The sequence below is a fragment of the Ascaphus truei genome, chromosome 13 (assembly GCF_040206685.1).
Source record: "Ascaphus truei isolate aAscTru1 chromosome 13, aAscTru1.hap1, whole genome shotgun sequence".
Lineage (NCBI taxonomy): Eukaryota > Metazoa > Chordata > Amphibia > Anura > Ascaphidae > Ascaphus > Ascaphus truei.
This window is the reverse complement of record NC_134495.1, coordinates 51,039,812-51,048,414: the sequence shown is the minus strand read 5'-3', so window position 1 is coordinate 51,048,414 and position 8,603 is coordinate 51,039,812. Positions and strand designations below refer to the sequence as shown.

General features: G+C 44.2%; 1 long non-coding RNA gene and 1 other non-coding gene across 2 annotated transcripts; one reads left to right on the top strand and one right to left on the bottom strand.

Moving 5' to 3' along the window:
* Window positions 1–408: 408 nt before the first annotated feature.
* On the bottom strand, window positions 409–554 carry LOC142465327 (small nucleolar RNA SNORA79). Its single transcript, XR_012787855.1, has one exon. It is a non-coding gene; the product is annotated as a small nucleolar RNA SNORA79 (small nucleolar RNA).
* A 5,003-nt stretch (window positions 555–5,557) lies between these two features.
* On the top strand, window positions 5,558–7,988 carry LOC142465196 (uncharacterized). Its single transcript, XR_012787828.1, has 2 exons — window positions 5,558–6,389; window positions 6,923–7,988. It is a non-coding gene; the product is annotated as an uncharacterized LOC142465196 (long non-coding RNA).
* The last annotated feature ends 615 nt before the right edge of the window (window positions 7,989–8,603 follow it).

Sequence of the window (8,603 nt, the reverse complement as noted above, 5' to 3'; positions counted from 1 at the left end):
AAGGTAACTCGCCTTCAAGTTTTACACCGTAAAAATAGTCTGTTTCCTGGTCTTGTAACCCCTAGAGAATTAATAAAAAAAAAAAAAATATATGTGGAATTTACTATTGTACACAATAAGCCCAAGTAGAGTAGGACATTTGGTCATGGCCGTTTAACCGCAACTCTCCGCTGCAAGCAGTCACCCGCAATGGGTAAGTAAACCCACTACAACACTTATATTAACCCCAACCAGTAAAAGCCTTACCATAAAAGTGGCCGGTGGCTGAGGTTCCAGCAGCGAATCAGAATGTCCCATTCTGAGCCCGAACACCTGGAAGCTGTGAAGAGATATCAGTTCAGAGACTCTAACCTCTAATAAAGTAGTTTTGCAGCGATGCTGGGAATTAAATATATTTTAAACACAACCATTTGTCTGACCCCGCAAAATTCAGAGAGCGGATTTGGCAGCCAACCTGCCACACCACCCCCAGAGTGAAAAAGGTCATTTTAATCTGCGAAAGCCTAAAATCCCACAGCCCATTGCTTGGGGCAAAGAGAGAGGAACGGCTGTCGAGAAGCTCTAATACAGATTAAAACGGCAACAGCCAGAACTTGTAATAAGAGTATGGCAGTCACCGAAAGGGTGTAATAAGTCAACAACCCCACTAACCTCAAGTATGTTTAGATCACTGGGACCCGAGAGGCATTTATACAAGACTGAATACTACAGCTTTTTTGCCCTCTATCAGACACAGCGGTGGGTGCACACCGCTGAGTCATTAGGTGGCACATACCATGCATGTGAGTGCTACATGGTATAGCGTCATTAGGTGGCACATACTATGCATGTGAGTGCTACATGTTATAGAGTCATTAGGTGGCACATACCATGCATGTGATTGCTACATGGTATATCTGTTCTATGGATTGTGCTAGAGGTTGTAATGGGAAGAGAAGATATAAAAATAGACTTGCTAAATTACCTACAATTAATTTGCTGTGTCTGAAGCTGCAACCAGGTGCCCTCAAGGGAATAAATCTTAAAAAAATAAAAAAAACACAGGAGAAACATTGGTTATTTTGCATAGAAGGAATAACGTCAAACAACTCGATTAGGGAGAGTATCTTGTTGAAAACTGAACACAAAACAAACAAACATTTGACTGATATAAAGCAGGTAGACTCGATGGGCCAAGTTGCTCTCATCTGAGATTTAGATGATACAAATTGACCCATGGCCATGTTTTGTATAGCCTACACCAGGGGAGCTCGAACTTGGAGCTGCGCCTTCCCTGCCTGCCCCACACCAGGTGCTTGCGCCTCCATTACTTTTTTTACCAGCATCAAATGATGGCGCGGGTGACGTCACATTACCCCATTGCCGTGGTGACGCGTGTCAAATAGCACCACTGGGTCATGTGACGTCGCATTGCTCTACGGCATCATTTGACACTGAGTTGCCATGGTCACGTGGTACAAGGCGGCTTCCGAATCCCAGTCAGTAGGTTAGAGGCCTCGCGCAATCCCACCATTTACTTTACATGCCTTGGGGAACACCGCGGGCCCCGAAAAATTCAATCCTGCGCAACCCTGGCCTGCACACCCAACATATATTTTATGTGTCGAAAGGAGTACTACTGGGAATGCAAGAATGTATAAAACAAAAAGATAAGAACCCCAAAGCACAAAACATGCAAGTCCTGAGATGCAGCTGTGAATAACTAGGCTATTAAGACTACTCCCTTAGCAGAGGCTAAGGGAATGTTTGCAGAGATAGTGTTGGGACTTGCAGAAAGAGGGCACACATTGATGTGGTCTGCAAGCTTACAAATGCTTTGGCCAAAAGGGTTAACCATGTGACCATCACTTATGAGAAAAGAACAGAAGTATTTAACTATGACTTGTCATGTTGAATTGGAGTTCTGTCATTTGGTATAGCCACATGTATCCCAAGCATTATTGTATTCCCTTACTGTATTAACTCCTACCACCCCTGTTACGAGAATATACCACCACACTTTCTACAAAGTTTTTAACATTCCCCTTAGCCATGTCCTCCAGAACTGGAAAAGTACTCTAGGTGAGGTCTTACCAATGGTCTATAGTGACATCACTCTACAACTGAACATTGGATTTTCCCATTGCTTGCCTACTTCCAAGTCAGCTGAAGCAGTACCATCACTAGACTGCCCATTGAGTTTCTAGCAATCAGAGGATGCCACATGGCAGAGATAAAGGCCTGCTCAGAGCATATAGGGTAATCACAGAATTCAGGTGAAACACGGACTATGCCAACTCATCACCACAGGCCAGACCCTCAGCCAGAAGCATGGCTGGTACAACCACCAATATCAATCTACTCTGCACTACAGGCATACCCCGGTTTAAGGACACTCACTTTAAGTACACTCGCGAGTAAGTACATCTCGCTCAATAAGCAAACGGCAGCTCACGCATGCGCCTGTCAGCACGGCCTGAACAGCAATACCGGCTCCCTACCTGTACCGAATCTGTGCGCAAGTGGGGAGACTATAGAGCATGTTACACATGCGTTATTTACATCAGTTATGCACGTAGATGATTGCAGTAAGGTACATGCATCGATAAGTGGGAAAAAGGTAGTGCTTCACTTTAAGTACATTTTCGCTTTACATACACGCTCCGGTCCCATTGCGTACGTTAATGTGGGGTATGCCTGTATTTTACTTCATAATTTTTTTTCCCTTTTAATTAGCAATTGCAGCATAATGGAAGTCTAGACAACCACTAAACAGCCCCTACCTTTGCCCTCAGTGTTAGTTGTGCAATATTAAAAGCCTTGTTACCCGAAAATTAACGAACGGGCTATTCTAACCACTGCGAAAAAAGTTGGTATTCTGCACAAACTGGCAACTTAAACTTTACCGTATTATAGCATTAAATATCTTAAAATTAAAACTGTACAAGCATTGCTCATCGTGCAGGTTTTATTTTAAAGGACAAACACCCAAGCAACATACAGACGTCATTAAAGTAGTACCGTGCATGGGAATTGTTCTGTTATTAGGTATGATAATCCACATACAGTAAACTGTTCAGGCGTTTGGCAGCATAAGAATTATTAGAGCATACACAGCTTTGCAAGCCTTGAGATTGAGATGCAGTATGGAAGCAGTGTCATTTCTTACCCATCACATTAGGTAATCATACATCTGAGATTCGGCACTCATGGGTCACCTTTCAGTAACACACAGGGGAAGCAGGATGTGAAGATCTCCAATAGGACATCTTTAAAAGAGAAAACAAAAATAAGCAAGATGCAAAATAGGGGTTTATAGCTTTTAGGCAACTGCACCCCACTGAGGTTGAGGGAATCCAGCTCAGAGCATAAAAATAATCATATGGTCCTCAGGTGAAACACGGACTATGCAAACTCATCATGGCAGGTCCACCCTCTACAGCAATTAGGTTGCAGAATCTTCCCACATTAAATAGGCCAACTAAAGTCTCCAAACCTTATCTCATCCAGATTGCATCTTGATCAGAAGCTGGGTTTAATGCGCGACATGTCCTAGAACAGGGGTGTAAGGAAAATAGAAGATGGGGCACACAGATTTCAAAAATAGAAAATATTTATTATAGCATACACAACATTTTGACCCAATAGGTATTTGTCAAATGCAAAAAAGTGCTTTTGTGCATTTGACAAAGACCTATTAGGTCGAAACGTTGTGTATGCTATAATAAATATTTTCTATTTTTGAAATCCGTGCGCCCCATCTTCTATTTTCATTGTATGCCGTGGATTGGACGCAGCCGATCGTAGATCGATGGGAGCACCGGTAACCATATCAATCTCTTTATTACACATTGGTGTGCAGCATTTTTTCTTGTTGTATCACTAGAACAGGGGTGCACACCCCCTGAGATTTGGGGGGAGGGTACGTCGGTTGCAGAGGCCCCGCGATCTTCCCCAAGGCATTTAAATTAAATGCCGGGGATCGCGTGAGGCCTCTGCCACGTCACTTACCTTGTCTCCCGCAATGCGTCGCCATTTGGTCCAGTGACGACGCATTGCCATGGCAACGTGACGTAACCAGACGCCGGAGACATGGTAAGGAGGGGGAGAAGAGAGTACAGACAGCAGGTTGCCTGGGGGGGGCGGGGGGGGGGGGAGAAGAGATAAATGCACACCCCAGCCCTAGAACAGCAAAACATGGTAATCATTGTGCATGCAACAAAGCACAACGGCTCGCATAGCACACACCCTATCCCTCCTGGGAAACCAGTCAAGTTCATATGATCTATTGACTTTATGACTCCTACTCCATCCCCATTACAAGTCACAGTATCATGGTGTTATTAGTTACACTAGCATAGAGCATTTACACGGAATTTAGAGAGTAAAACAAAACAGGATTTGAGACAAACCTTCAGAAATCCCCGGATCCTCTCTGGGGGAGGAACAGCGCGCTTCCTGTATGGAAAAGTGGAACAAAGTCATTACATACATCCTGATCTAGCAGGACCAGAGAATGACATATTGTGCTCCCCTCTGAAAGCAAATTGTGCTACTGGCCTGATACTAAACTCTAGCTTCTTTAGTGGCACTGCCTTAAACTGGATCTAATTGCACCAATGAGGCTGTTACAGTTTGTGCCAATAGATCTAATTCAAAATGTAGAAGTTTTCACATATAAAAATGTAAATTTAAACATAGAATAAAAAGTACGGGCGGGCGCTTCTGCCCTCAAACAAGATGGCTGCCAGCGTTGTCTGAGACCGGGAAAGGAAGCAATTCATGCATCTTCCCAAACAAAAGATGGCCGACGCCTGCAGTATGAAGCACGTGCTGTATACGGAATCATTAAGCAGGATAGATATTACTATGATATTAAACACAGGCCCCAGTAATCCCAGCCTCTCCGCATGGGGCCTGGTAGGAGGAATGCTGCTCAGGACATGGACAATCACCGCGTATCGCGACACAAAGACTCCGCATTCCTTAATAACAACCAGTGACCCCGAGATCCCGGAACACGGGCCCCGCACCCCGCTTTTACGTTATATTCTCTGAGAGAAAGGCCGGGTACCTGTGTGTACACGCGCACCCACCTGCAGCTGCTTCCGCGGGACTGAGGAGTGTATTAGTGTGTGAGCATGACATAGCCCGCCCCCGGAAGTGAGCTGTGCCACGGGGGAGTGTGTGAGCATGACATAGCCCGCCCCCGGAAGTGAGCTGTGCCACGGGGGAGTGTGAGCATGACATAGCCCGGCCCCGGAAGTGACCTGTGCCACGGGGGAGTGTGAGCATGACATAGCCCGCCCCCGGAAGTGAGCTGTACCACGGGGGAGTGTGTGAGCATGACATAGCCCGCCCCCGGAAGTGACCTGTGCCACGGGGGAGTGTGTGAGCATGACATAGCCCGCCCCCGGAAGTTAGCTGTGCCACGGGGGAGTGTGTGAGCATGACATAGCCCGCCCCCGGAAGTGAGCTGGGCCACGGGGAGTGTGTGAGACATAGCCCGCCCCCGGAAGTGAGCTGAGCCACGGGGGAGTGTGTGAGCATGACATAGCCCGCCCCCGGAAGTGAGCTGGGCCACGGGGGAGTGTGTGAGACATAGCCCGCCCCCGGAAGTGAGCTGGGCCACGTGGGCGTGTGTGAGACATAGCCCGCCCCCGGATGTGAGCTGGGCCACGGGGGAGTGTGTGAGACATAGCCCGCCCCCTGAAGTGAGCTGGGCCACGGGGGAGTGTGTGAGCATGACGACCGTTTGTGACACTGTGACATGACCGTGTGTGACACTGTGACATGCCCGTGTGTGACAATGTGAGAGTGTGACACTGTGACATGCCCGTGTGTGACAATGTGAGAGTGACACTGTGACATACCCATGTGTGACAATGTGAGAGTGTGACACTGTGACATGCCTGTGTCTGGCACTGTGACACTGTGACACTGTGACATGCCCGTGTGTCACACTGTGACATGCCCGTGTGTCACACTGTGACATGCCCGTGTCTGATACTGTGACGTGAGAGTGTGACACTGACAATGTAACATGCCCGTGTGTGACACTGTTACAATGTGAGAGTGTGACACTGAAATGCCCGTGTGACAATGTGAGAGTGTGACACAGTGGCATGCCCGTGTGTGACAATGTGAGAGTGTGACAATGTGAGAGTGTGACACTGACATGCCCGTGTATATGTATGTATATGTATTACAATGTGGATGCCATAAAAATATGTGGGACGTACTACGCGACCTTTACGGTCACGTATTATGGAACATATACGTCTCATTAAAAAGAAGGATGATAAACATCCAGTGTCTCGTCACTTTTCTACCTGCCCTCATGGCGATATATCCAATTTCTTGTTTATTGGGATTGAACATGTCCATGTCATCCAAGAGGTGGTGATACAGTAGGTTAAATTTATTAAGTAAGAGAGAGATGCACTGGATCTATATCATGAATACATTGCATCCCTACGGTATAAATACGGTATAAATACCGATTGGGAGCTTAAACATTTCCTAGTCTAACTAAAGAAATATGTTTAAGTATTGACTTGCTTCTGCTTTTTGCTACTCTTGTGTTGTTATAATGTCATTTAGATATATGCTGTTGCTCACCATATGGGATATTATGTATACTTTATTATTAGTATATTTATGATATGCTATATTTCTATCATTATTATATTTATTTTTATATTTATCTTCTTTACTATTGTTTTCATTTTTGACAATTTCTTATTTTTATTTCTTTCATTTATAGTGATATAAGACAGGTTAATATTTATGATTATTATAATTGTTTTATTATGTTGAGTGATTATAATATACTTTTCAATATTTCTTATTGTAATATAATATATATATTTTACCTGTCCTTTATCTTTCTTTATTATATTATTTCTTTACACTCTAATCCATTCCTTGTTTTCATCTACAGGGAAAAGGGAGACCAAAAAGCGCACCAGCACAAACGGAGCAGGAAGAAACCAGAACAAAAAAATGATTTAAAAGGGCACTTTAATGTGGCAAAAGACCCATCCAATGCATTTCGAACGTCGCAGCGTTCTTTTTGTTCTTGTTTTCATCTATGTTGCTTGAATGTTGGTTTTAATTATCTCTTACTACTACTGTTTATACTATTTTACATTAGTTTTGCAATAAGCTCAAAGAACTAGATTGGTCATCACTAGAGTCTAGGCGCAAAGTTCACCTTTCCTGTCTCACCCTCAAATACTTTCTGAGCAAGCTACCCAGCTACCTGAACAAGCTCCTCACCCCTACCACATGCAACACCTATCACCTGAGATCAGACTCCAAAAGACTATTCATGGTCCCAAGACGCAACAAAGTATCCGGACGTTCCTCCTTCTCTTACCGTGCACCCCAAAACTGGAACAACCTACCAGAGACTCTCATATCCACCACCAGCTTAAGTTCTTTCAAATCTAAGGCTGTCTCACACTTTAATCTGGTCTGTAACTGTTTCATACGCTCATAATATATATTTTCTTTAACTGTGCACGCAATGTCTTGTATATAATGTATATACCTTGTTCATTTATGTAACTGTACTTGTAACCATGTATTATTTGTTTTACTCTGTGCCCAGGACATACTTGAAAACGAGAGGTAACTCTCAATGTATTACTTCCTGGTAAAATATTTTATAAATAAATAATAAATAAGTTGTTTATTTGTTGATAAATGTGTACTATGTATACACTTGTATGTTGTTATCCTTCTCTCCCCTTCTACACACCACTATGCTTGTATAGATGGAACGGCAGTCTCATTAATTAATCTGCAGATGCATATAGGAGTTACCGTTCTTAATCAATTTATTATTGACCTATCACAGTCAAGCTGGTGGTATATAGAGGGGTATGAGATAGTTTACCACTCACTCTTTGACAAAGTCCCTTGCATTATGAAACGCGTCAGAGGTTCTTAGCTTCATGATGTTTGTTCCCTTTTTTTCAATAAATTAGTCGTTTTTTGTTAGAGCTGCGTGTGGTTCTCTACTGACCTCAGTGCACCGCTTCTTCGTTTGGCTATAAAGTGTAAACCTTTATCTCCGGTTCTGTGAGTACCAGAGGGCTGGGATTTTGGTCGCATGTAGTCACTGCTCCGGCATGACTGCATGGCCATTTCCAGCCCTCTCCGATCAACCAGACGGAGTATGGGCAAATGTGAAAATTGTGATTTCCCCATTGACTTCAGTGGCGGAGTTGCTCCATTGAAAGCCGATAGCGGCGGAGCCCATTGATTTCAATGGAAGAGTGAAATGCAGTGATTTCTTCTAGCTTATAGCGGAGAACCCTGCATTAAAGTTAATATGGGATTTTAACTTGTTTTTTGTATCTCCGGTTCTAGGGGTCGTGGACGGTTGATATTTGGCCACTATGGCAAGGGTCCTCCGGCATGAGGACCCAGCAAATTTCAGCCCGCTCAGATATTAAAGAATATACTGTTTTGCAAGGCTGGTGTAAAAGCCCGGGAAAGTTACTGGCTATGCTTTATGTTAATGTTCAGGGGGGCGACCCTTTGTCTACAACAGCCCCCCTGATCAAAGACTTGAAAACTCTGATTGTGTACAATAGGGCGGAGAAACGCATAGC